The 15,656-nt window shown below is 47.9% G+C and overlaps 1 protein-coding gene across 1 annotated transcript in view; it reads left to right on the top strand.

Annotated features, from left to right (window-relative positions):
* Positions 1-380: 380 nt before the first annotated feature.
* The window catches only part of JAGN1 (jagunal homolog 1), a 79,233-nt gene continuing 63,957 nt past the window's right edge, over positions 381-15,656 (top strand). Inside the window, exon 1 of the mRNA XM_069643261.1 lies at positions 381-525. The gene's annotated coding sequence lies outside the window, so the exon portion shown is untranslated. The remainder of the gene's footprint in view (positions 526-15,656) is intronic.

The raw sequence follows: 15,656 nt of genomic DNA on the forward strand, positions 1-15,656 counted from the left end.
ACTGGAACGTTCAACAGAGATGCACAGAAAAAGCAGTCACAAAAAAGAACATCTTGCCAGTTTGAAATGTCAAAAGCAATTGATCTTGCAAATGGGTGAATGCTGGGAATAATATGGAACTGTCAGAGTAGTGTATGGATCTATACTTCAAGTAAACGGATTGTATGCCGTCACAAAAGTCCAAACTATTGGCATTGGTAATGCTTGTTTCCTTTTGGCTTGTTCAGACTACCTTGACGCCACGCCCACCTGGTCGCTCCGAGGTCGGGCTCCGAAGACTGCCGAACGAGATGCTATCATTGTACCATGGGGATGCAGAATATCATACAACACCGGCAAGCGTGCGACGTAAAAACAGAGGTACGCTGTGCGTGTAACCTGCAGATTCCATTGCGCATGCGCGCCTACTGACGCACGCATGCGCGCCTACTGACGCACGCATGCGCGCCTACTGACGCACGCATGCGCAGACCGGGGTTCTCGGCTGTAGTACGGCATTATCATCTCAGGGATTCAGGACAGCGGGTGAGTAGCGCCGCGGTTGCCCGGAGCTAGACACGGGCGGTGGGGGCAGAATGCTTGCCTGCGGTGCTCCCCGCCGTGCCTGAGGATGTTACAGCGCATTTGCATTAAGGGAGGGCAGAGTCAGTCTTCAGCTGCTCAGCGGAACTGTCGCCGAATTCCCGCTTCCACACCGGGGTCTGGCCGGATAAATGCGGCCCGGGGAGAGCAGGTGTGCTGGAAGCAGGCTCTTTATAGGGTCAACGCCGGTGCAGACTGTGCACGTTCACTTCCAAAATCTAGAAGCTGCACTTGACGCTGCACCATTCTGGTCAAATTGTTACATCTTCGGACTCGTACTGTGAACGAGCCGAAAAATGCATCTAATCCTAGAAAAAGAAGCAAACGGGCATCTGGCAATTCTTGTTAAGGGCTAAGCTCAGGACCTTCTTAGAACGGTAATAAGAGGATATGTTATATGGTCCCAGCATTGAAGGACTGAAATGGCAGCTGGTACATTTTAAAATATGTATACAAAAAAAAGGTTTGTGAATTAAGCCCTCTACTGAAAGGCAACATGGCCAAATAACCTTTTTCAATGGGTGGAGGTGTAATCTCTGGACTCCTCCCAAGGCTTGTGTAGTGTCACGTGTGCATGATGCCAGTTACTGAATGAAAGGGCTGCACGGCTCCCCATGCGGCACACCTAACTCATTGACTCCTGTGTCTGTGCATGGCCAGTATGCTAGAGAGGGCCTGGCCTTATATGGTGCCCCATAACAGTGGCAATGGCGGCCTATGAAGATTGCATGTGGCCAGGCCATGCCAGAGCACACGGCGGGGAGCGCCCAACAAAGTGGAACTTCCAAATCCTATGTTGGGTCAGGTCTGACAACCAGCAGACACGAAGATGAGGTCCTGAGGTGCGGGCTTGCAAGCACCATCTGAAATATGCCAGGGGCAGTCCTGACGACCAGTGATTTGCTGGTGAGGTCCCGTGGTGCATGGGCGTCCCGCTGCTGGAACACAGGCCTTATTGCACCATCCAGCAATGACGGGGGCAGTCCTGTGGTCAGCCGGCAATTGGAGCACCCGGGTCGTTGAAGTGGCTTCCCATACTACCGCTAACTGGTGCAGGCCGCGGAGTGACCGCACACTCCCGCCTGGGGGTGTGCGATTCTGGAGCTGCTGCCACATTGCATAAAGTAAGGCGCTCGCCCATGGGAGATAAGAACTGGCCGGCAGCGTAGCAGTTTTTCAGCTACTGTTCTAATGTGCACGGCGGGTTGCAACATATAATGGCTCCCGTCTGGGGGAGTGAAATGGAGGCGGCCAACACACAAGGCTCCTGCCTGGGGGGAGAGAATGGAAGCCCACTGCACCTTTTCCAGCGGAGAAATATACATTTGCACACCACCATCCTGGGCAGTCCAGCCCTGAAATCTAGCAACAGCAACCCCAGACGCGTGTTTTGGCATGGTCGACCTCATAAGTGAGGCAACTTAGCTGTACCACTAAGCACAGTGAGCAAGGGGTCCACGTCTTGATTACCCTGGATAACTAAATCAAGGGAGGTGATAAATGGAGAGCTGGTGCAGAGGGTCAAAGTAGTGATTGATGGAGCTAGTGAGGAGTGGCAGAGGCTCTGACTGGAACGGGTTGAGTTGATATTATTGTTAAAGCGGGAGAAACTTAATAAAGAGGGAGGTCCCAAGTTAGCTGAGAACAAAGTTGGAAATTGGAGCATTAGTGGAGTGACGGCTAAGAACAATGCAGATTTTCCTGATGTTAAGGTCTGCAGTGGGTACATTGAAGTTGATAAACTGATTTCATTTATAAATCTCTTTCGAAGATGACCCCATAGTTGTGGGGCTTAGGTGATTGTGTGAGGAGGTTGGTGAAGGGAGGTAGGTGTGGAAGATGAGCAGGAAAGTTAGAAAACTTCTTTTAAATAAATGTTTTATTGTGTTGTAGTTCACTGAACTTTACACTTATTTATTAGTTATTAAATAGATCAAATAACATCACTACCTACACACAATAACATAAGAAAAGAATCAAGTACACTTATGTCATACAAAGTGCAATATCACCATAAACACTTTTTCTTAAATCCATATTGCGACAGATCTTATATCAAAGAATAAGATTTGAATGTAGAAAAACCCCTCAACTTTCACACCAGAGAAAATGCAACCCGCTAGGGAAAACGGTCCATCACACCTCTTACAGGGAGAATGTTTTGTTTTTCTCCACAAAAATAGAAAACGTGCCAGCAAAGCACTCTGCTGCCACGGAACGTTCTGCCAAACTCTGTTTGAGCAACACTTTATGAAAGCACACAGCGTCATCAGTGACGTAAGTGACATAATGTATAAATCCAAATGGCTGGTTGGTCGAGACCCTATGCATAGTCTACCTGCTCCATAAAGGATGCCAGGCCATTGGTCCCATCCCCTTCTGTTAATCTTTTTCCACACAGGCTCCTCTGTGCGCGTCATCAGGCATGAAGCTACAACTAATTGGCATTTATGTAAAGAAAAGCAATACTGTCTCTATCCTGATATGTGCCTGCTACTGCAGACAAGGGACAAGAGGATATTTCGAGGCTATCACATCTCACAGACTACAGTTCGAATCCAGACACATTGGCGCCCATCCAAAGCTCCACACCCTTGTTTTGGCTATGTTTATTTGTCCCTCCTGGCACCTCGCAGCACAAATCACGACACCTATGGTAAAGGCATCTGATTGCTGTTTTCACATCTTTTCTGAACGATTGGGGGTTTAACAGTTTTATGGTTGGTGGTGTGGGGCTGACTGGTTCCTTGGAATGCTAGGGATTTTGGATTGAGGCCTCTTGAGTGCTATTACTGATGGGACGTTGAAGGTCAGAGGCTTGTGCCCTCCTTCTCCTTGGATCGCTTTTCGTAGAGAGCCTTCAAACCCCCTCGTGACCTTGCATGGCACATTCCTTCTGGGATACAAATGCTGGCAACATGAGACAATGATGTCTCTTTGCATCGCTGTAGCCCTGGTCTTTTTCACTGGTGCCCACGCTACAATCTATTCCCCATTCTTGCATGCATACATGTATTTCCATGTGCGTGTGGCTCGAGCCACAACCCTGGCTGCAGCGCAGAACTAGGCATTGATGCCAGTATGGCTGCTAATATCTAAGATGGCATTTTGGTTCCCTGTGCACAATAAAGCAAAAACATACCCCCCGCCCCTTCCGAGTTCCTACTGAACACTTCCAGGCCGCTGCCTCATCCGAAAGAGCTGGGCGACCTGGGACGATTGTGTTCCCTCCCCAACATTGGGCCGAAATACCCTTCACTTGTTGTTATACATTCAAGGGGTCCAATAAAGTCCTAAGCCAAAGTTTAAAAAGGGGCCATATTTAGTCTGTGGTCTTTGGCAATTAGGCCTTTCCTCCAAAACTGGTTGCTCCTTATTTCCAATGTTCACAAAGAAAAGCCAGATTCAAATGTCCCAATTTATTACAGCGAGTTAACACATGTTGTGTTGTTTTCAATATCAGGGGCACTCCATAATATCCTACAGCCTCTCTTTTCTCTGAATTCTCAACCACGCACCCTTCACCTACCCCACTGGGAGCAAGTTCATTCTCGGTGCCATAACTAAAGATCTCATGGCTGGCGATGGGGACTTGGGCAGGTACTTTTGAGGGGTCGAAAACGTGGTCTGGACCTCGATATATTCCTCGTACTTTTTCAAACCAAGCAAGTGAGTATGATTTCGTCCCCAGTCCCACATTCTTACTTTCATGGCAAACTCCTTAATGAAAACCCCATTCTCCTGCTCCAAATCCAGTAACCATCCAGTTTTGTCCAAAAATGTCTTACACAAACCACTAACACATTCCAAGTCCATCCTTCCCCTATTGGACAAAACGTTCCCCATTATACAAGCAGGGGACCACTCAAGTTCTTTCTCATATGAATGTATAATGTACCACGTCTGATCAACAAAATAGCCTGCAAGGAGCATAAACCTAGTTCCAACCGTGTACCGGTACGCCCTGCGCCAGTCGCAGTATTCCTCTCCAGATTTTTCCTTCTACAATGTTAAGTCAGCTCTATTTTGGTTGTAGTGCCGTTTCCATATCATAGGTAACTGCCAGGACAATACATTGTTTGTATGTAGTTATGACTCCTGAGAGCCTGAAACCTGCTGTTTTGTTAGCAAACCTCTTTGTCATAATTGTCAAGGTTAATGCTCTGACATTTTTCAACACGCAGATGGCTGTTTTTCATTAAGGTTGATTCCTAAATATTTATATTCCACCACCCGCTCTCTGGGTGTCCGTCCTCACTACACAACAACGACCAGAGTTTCTGCTTTTCTTTATTTATATATATATATATATAATAGCTTTTTATTGGCAATTTTCAACAATAACACACTCCAACTGTGCCGTCGGGATCCCTTCATCTGCGGATTTGCTGGTATTGACTGTCTCCTCCGCATCTCTCATTATGTTGGATCGACAGCGTGTCCCGTTTATATTTCCCCTTCCCCTGGCCGGTCGGTTATTCCCAATAAGCCCATGCTCCTAGGGCACCAGGCTCGATGTGCCCCTTCCCTCAGGTATGTTAGAAGGCGTGACCAGTCAATGCTGAACCTTTTGTGGTCCCCTTGGATAGAGTAGTTAATCCACTCCATGGCGACAACGTTCCAGATCTTAGCAATCCATTCGTGGTCCTGTTGAGGGTCCCTGGACTTCCATTTACTTGCTAGTACCAGGGCCACTGCCATCATCATTATCACATAGAGCTTGCGGCCCGTCTTTGAGTTGATTTCCTCTAGTGTGCCGTCGAGGCCCATCATTGCAAGGCCCCTGTTCCCCTTGAATTTTACGCCTAGGACCTGCTCGATTGCTTCCTGTATTCCCCCCAGTAACAATCTATTTTGGGGGATTCCAACCATATTTGGCTCCATGTTCCCTCTCCACATTCCCCCCCCAGCAGAGCTGAGAGATCCCTGGATACATTCTATGTAACCTAGTTGGCGTCAAGGGCCACTGAAGTATTTATTTTAGCCATCTCCCCTGAATTTGGAGGGATCTCTTTAATTTGGGTATGTGTTCTCACAATTTTGCCCACTCCGTTTCCTCTATTGTGCACTCAGTGGTGGTCTCAGATCTTTTTATGTATGGTCTCGGTGAAGGGTCTTCACCCAGTTTTATATGTTTGTATATGGATGCTACCACTCTCCAATCCCCTGGATCCCTGTTGAGGTACTTTTCGAATGGGGTTAGTTGGCGGGTCCCTGCTTGTTTCATGGAGGGATGGAGCAGCCAGTGCCTCAGTTGGACGTAGGTGTATCTTTCCTTTTCCCCTAAGGCAAAGTCTGATTTACATTGGTCGACGTGTTTGACCTGGTCCCTGTCGAACATATCTCTAACCTTGAGACAGCCCCCCTGTTGCCAGGCCTTGAATGTGAGTGTTTTGCAAATTTACTGTTGGTTTTGTGGAGAGATCTGAATAGGGCCGGCGGCACGTGGATCGGGAGTGCTATAAAGTAATAGTTGTGGCAGCACCACCATTTTTAAGATGTTTATGCGTCCTATCCATGTTATCGCAAGAGGGCCCCAGTGGACCATTTTGGATTTAGGCTCCTACAGGAGGAGTGGGTAGTTGGCTTGGTATAGGCTTCCCAGTGATTTGGTCAATTATATTCCCAGGTAAGTCATAGTGTTCCACCAATCTATATGGGGAGGTCTTGACTGCAGTGTTCAAGATGGTGAGGTTGAGGATTTCGGTCTTGGCTGGGTTTATTTTTAATCCAGCCACTGCCCCAAACAGATTAAGTTCTCTTTCTATGGCCCCCAGGGAAGTCTCTGGTTGGGACACCGTAAAGAGCATGTCCTCTGCGAATGCTGCGACTTTGTGTCCCCACCCCCCGAAGGAAATTCCCACTACCTCCTCGTTTGCACGCACCACTGCTAAGAAGGGTTCAAGATGTAGTGCATACAGCATGGGGGATAGTGGGCACTCCTGCTTCGTACCTCGGCTAACTGCCACAGGTTCCGATATTTGCCCTATAATGGAGAGCCAGAGCACCGGGTGTCTATAGTTGGCTCTCACCCGGCCCAGGATGTTGAGTCCGAAACCCATCTTATTCATGGTCGCAAAGAGGAATCCCCACTCTACCTGTTCAAAGCTTTCTCGGCATCAACCGCCATTAGGGGAGCAGGGATTCCTCTCTTGTGTGACTTTTCGATCAGATGGGCGATTCTCCTAACATTGTCTCCGGTATGAGACGGCCCCTGATGAAGCCTGATTGATCGAGTTGGACTATTTTGGCAAGGATCTGATCTATCCTGGTCTCCAGGATTTTCGTGTGGATCTTTGCGTCAACGTTTATTATGGCAATGAAGTGGTAGGAACCGCAATCAGTGGGGTGCTTGCCTTTTTTGGGAATGAGGATCACTTTCTCCTCTTCCATAGATTTCGTAATGACCCTGTCCTTGCCAATTTGGTTGAACAGGTTCGTGAGTTGTTGTGGAATGAGTGTTTCTTTGTGTTTTGTAAAACTCTGCGACAAAGCTGTCTGGCCCCAGGATTTATTTGATGGTTAAGGACTTTATTGCAGCCCTAATGTCATCTCTGAATAGCACCTCTTCCAGGTATTCATTTTCCTCCCCTGTTATTCCCGCTAAATCTACCTTATTTATGTAATAATCCTGGATTGTTGGTGAGGGATTGTCTGAGCTGTACAGGTTAGAGTAGAACTGGACAAACTCCCTCTCTATATCTTTATTGTTGGTGCTTGTCTTCCTGCCATTTATTTTCAGGATTGTTTTCTTTTTCTTCCCTTCTCAGCATCCTGGCCAGCAAGCGATCCGACTTGTTCACTTGGATATAATATTTTTGTCTAAGGTGTAGTAAATTGCGTTACGCTGCTCTTCATTATATTAGCTGTAGCTGACCATGTGCGGCTCTTCCAGCCTACTGTCACCATCAAGGGCACTGAAGCATTGGCAGTCTTACCTGGGGTCCCCTCCTACCTGCTGCGCACATTGGACTGCTCCTCTGCCCCGAGTACTTTGCTCCTACTCCTGTGGGGTCCCCCAACTATCCTCACTTCTGAAGCTACTATTCAGATCTATCTGTGGCATTAACCTCAGGAGAGAGTCATGAGTCAGAATGTAATAGGACTACCCTCCTACGCAGCAACCTCTGCACCTACTACTGCGACGTTCTTCTGCCAGCACCCCCTCAACGCCACCTACCTGGACACTGTGGAGTCCTCCAACTATCCTCACCTCTGCAGCTACCAGTCGGATCTATCTGTGGCGTCTACATCCCAACTCATGACTCTCTCCTGAGGTTATCTGCCTACCCTCCTACGCAGTAACCTCTGCTGCACCTACTACTGCGGTGTTATTCTGCTGCACCTACTACTCCGGTGTTATTCTGCTAACACCCCTTCAACTCCACCTATCTGGCTTGCGACCTTCACACCCACCCTGCCACTTTCCCCTGCCCGCACCTTCAATGCAAGTACCACCTCATGTCTCTCTCCTGCCCAACCTTACACCCGCCCTACCCAACTCAAATTCAACTTCCTCTGTCTCGTCTTTAAATCTCTTTTATGGTCTTGCCCCTCCCTACCTTTCCTCCCTCCTCTCTTTCTACTCTCCCTCTCGCCTCCTCCGTTCTGCTAATCACTTCCTACTCACTGTCCCACCTGCACCTTGTGCCCCTTTCTGCTTGCACTCCTTCCAGCTCCTTGCCCCACCCCACTGGAATTCTCTCCCTCTTCCTATCCGCTCCATCTCCTCTTACTCTTCTTTTGACTCCTCCTTAAAATCCCACCTTCTTCAATCTCACTCCTAACACCTTTCTACTACTTCCTCTCCTGCTTACCCCACTCAGGATGTATTCCAATGATCTTGGCAAATTGTTCTTCGTATTGTTCTAGGTTTTTGGACTCATGACTTGTATTATATATTGCTTCTTATGTATTCCTGTTGTTTCATGTAAAGCACTTTGGCTTAAAGCGCTATATAAAATGTAATAAATACAAATACATATACAAGTCCCCAGTTAGTATGATGTGTTTTGCAAACTTTTCTAGGGAGGTCAGCACTTTTTGGATGAAAGTGTCTTGTCCGGTATTGGGTGTGTATAATGTAGCTATGGTGTTATTCTCTCACCTCCCCTCCAAGGCTACCGCCAGATATCTCCCCTGATCATCCAATTTTGACCCCGTCATGGTCAGTCCTGGACTATTTTTCAGTGCCAGAAGGACCCCCCCTTTCTTGCTGTTCTGCGTGGCTGGAAGAATTCTTGTGTATCCCCAGAGCTTTATTCTCTGTCCTGGGTCTGGATATGTGTTTCTTGTAATGTTACTATGTCTGGTTGTTCCCTTCTAATGTACCTCTCTATCTTTTTCCTTTTGACTGGCGAGTTTAGCCGGTTGGCATTTAGGGATATGATCTTCAGTTTGTCAGTACTAGCCATTCTTGCTTGCGTGAAACTGTCCCATTAGTCTGATTCCCAGTGTCTTCGGAGCCAGACCATCAAGTCTTCCCCCCTTTCCTGGTGTACCCCCTCTGCTGCCACTTCGGCTGCCCCCGAATCTCCTCCCCCAGACTGGGTGGATTCAACTGGCCCATAGCCCCCCTCGAATTGTGGTCTCAAGAGTTGAACCCTACGTTGTACCCAGCATAATCCCTCCGGCACTCCTGCTACGACAGTAGTCAGTCCCAGAAAAATGGAGTCAGTGGGAAGTATGAAAGACAACCCTGTGTCTCTGCACTGAAGGTGCTGTGTAACACACATTTAAAAAGATGATCCCTATGGAGTAGGTGAGGCTCCATAGCCCAAGATCACACAAAAAGGTAGAACACACGCAGCAAAACGCATGTAAGAGTGGGGAAAAAGGGCCCTCACTCTACCAGGTGAAAAAAATAAATCCTAGAAATCCAGCAAAGGGACTCACTAGGTAAGGGAAATTAGCCATATATGAGAATTCTCCCTAACATTCCTCCCCCCCCCCCAGACTAAGGGACAGGAGGATTTAATCCACTCCTGGATGAATCTCTACCTCTAGTCGGTTAAAAACATCCTATAGAGACCATCAGCATTTTGGTGGTGACATCCTGCTCTGTGTTCAATGGTGAAATCAAACCCTTGCAGGCAGATTGACCATCTCAGAAGTTTTGGGTTCTGCCCTTTCATTTGCATTAACCATCTCAAGGGTTGGTTGTCAGTTTGAATCACAAAAGTAGATCCATACAAGTATGGTCTAAACCTTTTCAAAGACCACACAATGGAAAAGCATTCACGCTCTATGGTTGCCCACCTTGTTTCTGGTTCCTTAGATTCCTACTGATGAAGCAAATGGGGTGCTCCCTACCTTTCTCATCCAGTTGACTAAGGACCGCACCTATACCTGTATTGGATGAATCTGTCTGCACAATGAAGGGTTGGTGGTAATCGGAAGCTCTTAGGACTAGAGCTTGACAAAGGGCTTTCTTCAGGTTTTCAAAAGCTTAGTGCACTCCTCATCCATCTAACCTTTTTAGGAAATTTTGGAGAGGAGATTACATTCAAAGGAGAAGCTATGGTCCCATAGCTCTCTCTGAAATTCCTGTAAAACCCAGTGCGACCTAGGAAGGCTCTCACTTGGGTTTGAGTAGTAGGGGTGGCCCAGTTTTGCACAGCTTGTACTTTGCTGGGCAATGACCTTATTTCACCTCCTCCTACTTCATGACCAAGGTAGACCACTTTGCTCTGACTAATTTGACATTTGCATGGCTTTATGGTCAGAGGGGCCTGCTCAAGAGCCTGCAAAACATGTGATCAATATGTTCTTTCCATGTAGGGTTGAACACTGCAATGTCATCCAAGTATGCCATGCAGAAGTCCTCCATCCCATTCCGAACTTGATTGACCATCCTTTGGAATGTAGCAGGTGCACTATTTAGTCTAAAAGGCATATCCTTGAATTGGTAGATGCCTACTGGGGTTGAGAATGCAGTTTTCTCCTTGGCATGGTCTGTCAGAGCTATTTGCCAATAGCCTGAAGTTAGGTCAAATGTACTGAGGTACTTGGCTGAACCAAGTCTATCCACCAGCTCATCTGTCCTTGGCAAAGGATGGGCATCATTCTTAGTGAGAGCATTTAGAGCTCTATAGTCCACACAGAATCTCAACTCTTTGGATCCTGCCTTTGGTACTAGAACAACTGGACTAGACCATGGACTTGTAGATGGCTCTATAACCCCGAGAACAACAATCTTGTTGACCTCATTTGATGTGGGATCTCACATGTTCTTTCATTCTGTAACCTCTGCTTTTCGCAGGCAAACGGTCAACAGTGAGAATATCATGCTGGCTCCAACTGGTCAAGCCTGGTGAAAGTGAACAGAGGCAAACTGATTCAACAGAACTTTGCACTCCTCCTGTTGTTGAGAAGTCAGCTGAGAAGAGAGATTAACTCCTATTTTCTCATCCAAAGGTTGGCCTCTGAGGAGGTTAAGGTTAAGCAGAGGTTCACTCTCCTCCTCCTCTTGAGCTGAAGCTAGAAGCAAAGCTCCCACTTCTGGTCTCGAGACATATGCCTTTTAAAGGGTTGGTGTGAAAGACTCTGGGAGCCTCCTTAGGTCTGCCTAAGTCCACCAAATAGTTCACCTCTCCAACTTTGCCCACAACCTTGAAGGGTCCTATCCATTTGTCCTGCAAGGCCCTCTGCCTTGTTGACACCATAACTGATGCAAGCTGGTCTTGAGTAAACTCAACCATGCTGGCCTTCTGGTCATGGCAATGTTTGACCAGAGCGTGACCTGCTTTCATGTTATCACTAGCTTCTGCCATCATGTGTGACATTATCCTCCGGAGACCTATCACATAGTCAGTCACTCTGACTGGCTTGGGGGAAGGAGCACTCTCCAACCCCTCCTTAATCAGGGCCAAAGGACCTCTGACTGGATGGCCATAGAGAAGCTCAAAGGCACTGTAATCAACTCCCTCCTGAGAGACTTCTCTATAAGCAAAGAGAAGGCATGGCAGTAGAAGGTCCCACTTTCTTCTAAAGGGTTCTTCTACAGCACTTATCATGCTCTTCATAGTACGAATAAACCTCTCTACCAGTCCATTTGTCTGTGGATGGTAGGCTGTAGAGAACCTGTAAGTGACGCCACAGTTTTTCCACATGCTTTGCATGTAGTGGGACATAAAATTGTATCCCTGTCGGATATCACTTCCTAAGGAAACCCTACTCTGGTAAAAATACCAAGTAGAGCCTTAGCCACAGCCTGAGCCGTAACAGTTCTCATTGGTATAGATTCTGCGTATCTTGTAGCATGGTCCACTACAACTAGGATAAACCTGTTCCCTGAAGTTGTGGGAGGGTAAAGGGGCTCCGACAATGTCAATGCCCACCCTGTCAAAAGGAACTCCCACCACTGTGAGAGGCACCAGGGGTGCCACATTCTTTGCTCCACTCTTGCCAGAGGTTTGGCAAGTGTGACAGCCCCTACAGAATTTGTCAACTTCTGCACCCATCTTAGGCCAGTAGAAGTAGAGAGAGAGCGCTTCCTTGGTCTTCTTGAAGCTCAAGTGACCAGCCAAAGGTATCTCGTGGGCTAACTGTAGGAACTGGAGTCTGTGGGCGAGGGGCACTACAATTCTTTTGCAGTCCCAAGGGATAGTTTGTCGGTTCACTTTAGAAGAGGCCATCTTCCCAGCTTAACATGTGCTTCCCAATTCTTGTCCATTAAGTTAGTTAGCAAGTCAAGAGTAGGATACTCTCTCTGTCCTCTGCTGAAGTCTGCCCTGTTAGGTCCACCTTAAGACTGCAGCTCAGGATGGTCAACAGGGCAGGGTCAAGATCTCCAACTAAGACAGTGTCTTCTTCCATAAGGTCAGACTCCAGCGCACAACCTTGAAGGCTGTATCCTCCAACGATATTACAATCACAGCAACCAACAAAGTACTTTACCCGCATCACAACTGTCATACCCACATTACAAATACAATTAATCCTGCGCCCACCACCACCCCCAGTATAAAATCTGTGTTGTGCAAGTCTTCTACCTCCATTTTGAATTCTATTGTGCCAAATGCTATGCCACCTGTGTCCACCACCCATGAAAATGTGCCCCAGTGTAAAATCTGTGTTGTGCAAATCTTCTACCACCATTTTGAATTCTATTGTGCCAAATGCTATGCCACCTGTGTCCACCACCCATGAAAATGTGCCACCCAGTGTAAAATCTGTGTTGTGAAATCTTCTACCACCATTTTGAATTCTATTGTGCCAAATGCTATGCCACCTGTGTCCACCACCCATGAAAATGTGCCCCCCAGTGTAAAATCTGTGTTGTGCAAATCTTCTACCACCATTTTGAATTCTATTGTGCCAAATGCTATGCCACCTGTGTCCACCACCCATGAAAATGTGCCCCCCAGTGTAAAATCTGTGTTGTGCAAATCTTCTACCACCTTTTTGAATTCTATTGTGCCAAATGCTATGCCACCTGTGTCCACCACCCATGAAAATGAACCGCTCACTGTAAGACCTGTGATGGGCACCGCCCACAACACGCTCGATGCACCTAGCCCCTCTATACCACCACCTCTCATCACAAGCTCCCCCACAGCCACTGCTGAACCCCACCTGAAATGCGCCATGATTAACGCTAGATCCGTCAATGCCCATGCCCTAGACATCCACGACCTCCTAACCTCCCAAGACCTAGATCTACTTATGATCTCAGAAACTTGGCTACATGAGGCCTCTGGCCCGGCGCTCTCACTCGCCCTACCTCTTGGCTATTCCATTACTAGACAAGGCCTCTCCAAAGGTGGAGGTGTAGCAATTATCGCCAAAGACTACCTCTCTGTCAGAAAGGTAGAGAAATCCCTGAACAACAACAGCGACTATCTCCAAGTCAAATTAACCCTCTTCCCCCCACTGCACAATTACTGTGCACACCGTATACCGCCCACCAGGCCCAACAGGAGACTTTCAAGCCTCTCTCATCCACCTCCTCTCGGACAACATCAAAAAGCAGTCTAAAGCCATTCTCTGGGGGATGTCAACCTAGGGCTCCGGGATAGTAAGGACGTAGCAGCAAAATCCCTCGACTCTGCCCTTAAGGCGAGAACACCATACTTAGCCCAACTCACACCCAAGGCAGAACGCTGGACTGGATAGCACAGCACAACTGTCCTCTCATCATCACTGGAAACACTCCCACCCCATGGTCGGATCACCTCACTATCGCCTTCAGCATCCCCACCACTAGTTCCCCTGCTACCCCTTCACCCCAACCACTCCCTCCCTGCCTCGCCAGAAGCTCCCGCCAACTCACTAAGGAGAGATTACTGCCCTTCCTCCAAGGCCCAGCCTTCAGACCACCTTTCTCTTCAGACCCTGAAACACTCGCATCAACCTATGATACTGCCATCAAAGCAGCCATCAACACCATTGCCCCACTCAAACCTCGAAAATCCAAACCCACTGCACATTCCAATTCTTGGTTCACGCCGGACCTCCTCTCACTCCGCAACAAGAAAAAAGCCACACTCACACAGTGGCAAAAGTCCCACTCCGAAAAAGATAAGATGATCTTCAAAGCCCTTTCCACCAAATACAAAAAGGCAATCACCCAAGCCAAAGACAAATCCTTTGAATCCAGAATCTTGGAAGCCCAATCCAGTACTAAAGAAATATTCGCCATTTTCAGAGAACTCGAAACACCCACTCCCGCCCCCCAGAATTTCACCAAAGACAAGGACTGGTGTGACGGAATACAGAAGGCCATGCAATCCAAAATTAGCCTCCTCAAAAACAAAATACTAGCCACTAAACAAGCTCTACCGAGTAAGCACATCCCAGTCCCACCGCCCGCCCCTTATCCCCCCCGTACCCTTCTCCTTCAAACCCATTCAGGAAAAAGACGTCATCAACATAATGAGGAACATTAAACCCTCTAACTGCAAAGGTGATGCTTGCCCAGCTTCCATTATCAAAGACTGCGCAGAACCGCTAGCCCCCTTCCTAACAGCCTTTGTAAATGCCTCTTTTACCACAGGGATAGTCCCTGCCTCCCTCAAGGAAGCCTTGGTCCGCCCTCTTCTAAAGAAGCCAACGCTCGATCCCACCTCCCCCAATAACTACAGACCCATCACCACTGTCCCGTTCCTCCTCAAAATATTGGACAAAGCAGCCTACCTGCAGGTTCAACACTTCCTTGAAGATAACAAACTCCTTGGTCTCCGCCAATCTGGTTTCCGCCCCAGACACGGAACAGAAACCGCCCTACTTGACTTAAAAAACCAGATGGACGATGCAAGAGACTTGGGCAAACCTGCACTCCTCCTACTCCTAGACCTCTCTGCGGCATTCGACCTTGTGGATCATGGCGTCCTATGCCACCACCTCACCACCACGGCCAAATTCTCCCCAGAGGCTACAGCATGGATCACCTCCTTCCTACAAGACAGAACCATGCAAGTATTCTCCGACTTAGCCGCCGCATCACCAACCACTATACTCTGTGGGGTGCCCCAAGGCTCCTGCCTCTCCCCCACGCTATACAACATTTTTACACGCCCCCTCTTCCTCATCCTCGACGCCATGGGCATCTCATACACCAACTACGCTGACGACACACAAATCCTCATCACTCTCACAGGCAACTACAACACTGACTCCCTGGCCCTCAACAACCTCTACAATACCATCCAAGCCTGGATGGCAGACAACGGTCTATGCCTCAACTCTGACAAGACGGAACTCCTACTGGTAGGCTCTCCCGACACCCTAAAGAATCTAGATGCCCAATTCAGTCACTTCACCATTGATTCCATTAAAATTCCAGTCTCCGAATCTGTCAAAACCCTGGGAGTTTACCTGGATTCTAGCCTATCCATGGACAGACAAATCAATGCAATTGCCTCTGCAGCGGCATATCATGCCAAACTTATCAATGCAGTCAGACCATTTCTCTCCAAAGAGAACTGCACTAACATAGCCAGAGCCATCACCGGCTCTAGGCTAGACTACTGTAACGTACTCTTTCTAGGAACCTCTAAAAAAAACCTAGAGAGACTACAAGTAATACAGAACAACGCGCTCCGGGCAGCCCAAGGTATTGCAAAAAGAGAACA

Source organism: Ambystoma mexicanum, chromosome 2p (assembly GCF_040938575.1).
Source record: "Ambystoma mexicanum isolate Mex_15411 chromosome 2p, UKY_AmexF1_1, whole genome shotgun sequence".
In the NCBI taxonomy this organism is placed as follows: domain Eukaryota; kingdom Metazoa; phylum Chordata; class Amphibia; order Caudata; family Ambystomatidae; genus Ambystoma; species Ambystoma mexicanum.